Below are 2,388 nucleotides of genomic sequence, written 5' to 3' on the forward strand. Positions count from 1 at the left end.
TTAGTCTTCAGTTTTTTCATTGTTAGATTGAATTATGTAGGTTACATTCTTTCCATATGTGTAAGTTCTGTAAAATTATAATATATACACTAATTAAATTATTTAAAAACCTAAAATCTATATATTCCTTCCTCTGAATCTTTAAAATGCATGCCAGCACATGCAGATATAAGTAAAGTAATTTAGAGATTAAAATAAAGCTGAAATTAATCCACAACAAAAAAGGTTATAAGTAATGAAACAAACTTCCACCATAGGAAATATTATATTTCTGTGCTTAAAGCAAAAATAAGTCTGGAAAACATAATTATTTTAGGATCCATTAATTCCCTGCAGGAGCAGTGCTTCAGTCTAATCTATTTGTTGCATTTTCTTTTGCTGCTTTTATCCATTAGTTAATGCATAAACCTCAGTTCAAGTGTTCATTACTGGATCCTAGAAGATGGATTTAAATTGTTTTGCTTCCTAACGTCCAAAAAAGAGCAAACAAACCCAAAGTAAGCTGAAATAAAATGATCTGCCGGGAAAACATGAGCACCAGTGAACCAGACAGATATCGACACACAATTCCCCCACATCATTCCCATCCACGTTCCAGCACCCTGCACCGGCCGGTTACCATGGAAACAGGCCCAGTATCCACCTCCTCCGCCGTTATTCCCTCACTTCCTGATTGTCTTCGAATCCCCACATCTGTCCATCCCCCTCTCTGTCTTCCATCGGCGTCCCATGCTCCCCCACAACCTAAAAACATTTCCCAACGATCACCATGAAGTGGAGCAGATTGAGGTGGTGTTTATGTGTTGAAAATATGTTGTTGTTTTTTATTTCTAATTATGCAAAACAAACCCAGTCCTCCTTATGCTGCAGGCTGGTCTAAAATTCATCTCATAATTTATGTATACGTTGAGGGAATACAAATGAGTAATGTTGGTGCATTACAGAGCAGGTTAAAATGCAAACAGAAATCACGAAATGAGCCAATGCAGGTACTTCAGACAATTTTGGATATTTTATTTAAATGTTCAGATTTTCTGTCTCACCTCATCAACAATCAATCCAACTAATCAGCAGAACCTGCCGCCTCCTTTGAAGATCCCTACTTCTTCTGCAAAACGTAAGATCAATCATCCAAAACAACATTCAAGAAAACTTACCGAGGATCTTCAAATCTAACACTGTCTTCCTTCCAGAAGCCCCTGATCCAGTTCCTGTCCATGTTTCCTGAATTCCACATTTCCCTTCTTGTGCTTTCAGCAATAAACTCATTATCTTTATCCTGCGGTCTTGGTTCAATTCTGCATGTGGGTTAAACAGTTTCCCAAAACCATGACATTGGGAGCGTTTTTATGCTTAAGTGATTCAAAATAGAATAGACTTTATTGATCCCCAAGGGGAAATTGCTTATTAGTTGACAAGCCACACAAGAAGAGTGATGCAAGTAATTCAAATATGACTGAATATAAATAAGAAGCAAGGACATGCAAATATGTTAGTCTATAAATGAGTGCAGAGGAAATTAGATTTAAGTTACTCAGACTTGGGCATTGTAAAGTCTAATGGCTACAGGCACTGTGGTGGACTTTGGTCCAATGAGTCTGGCTGAAGGTGATTCTGCATCTGGAAAGCTCGTCATGAAGTGGATCAGACTTGTTGTCCAAGATGTCCTGCTTCTTGGACAGGATCCTTCTCTCGGACACCACTGGCAGAGTTTTATCTGCCTCTTTTATCTACTTACACGCACACGCTGCAGCTTACATAACCATGTTTATTTTTCAAGGTAATTTTCACGGAGGGGTTCTGGTCAGGTCCTGAAACTGGTAAACAAACCTGGGTGGTCCACAGAGACAGAAATGAATGAACTCCAACAGGACAGTTCCTTGTGGAGCCCCTGTGTTACTGATAATAGTCTGACACACAGTGACGCAGGAGCACGAAGATGGTGATGAATGCACTGGAAAAGTCAAAAATTACAATTCTCACAGAGCTCGCCAGCTGGTCCAGGTGAGTGTATACCAGGTTGAGCAGGAAGATGGTGGTATCCTCATCTCCAAGTTTGTGCTGGTAGGCAAACTGTAAGGGGTCCAAGTGTTGTTGGACCAGGGGCTGGAAATGTTCCAAGACAAGTCTCTCAGGTACTTCATGATGTGGGAGGTCAGCTCCACAGGCCTGTAGACCTTGGAGCCACAGGGACGCTGTGTCTTCGGCACCGGAGAGATGCAGCATGCTTTCCACATTACAGGGACCCTCTGTAGGAGCAGGCTCATATTGAAGACATGAACGAGGACTCCACAGAGCTGGATAGCACTTCCTTTGTCTTGTTTTATGTAATAGTTAAATTACTGTAGAGCTGGAATGATTGTTTTAATTATTATTATTATTATTATT

Source organism: Poecilia latipinna, unplaced genomic scaffold (assembly GCF_001443285.1).
Source record: "Poecilia latipinna isolate Pla-1442-1.1 unplaced genomic scaffold, P_latipinna-1.0 Scaffold134, whole genome shotgun sequence".
Taxonomy (NCBI): domain Eukaryota; kingdom Metazoa; phylum Chordata; class Actinopteri; order Cyprinodontiformes; family Poeciliidae; genus Poecilia; species Poecilia latipinna.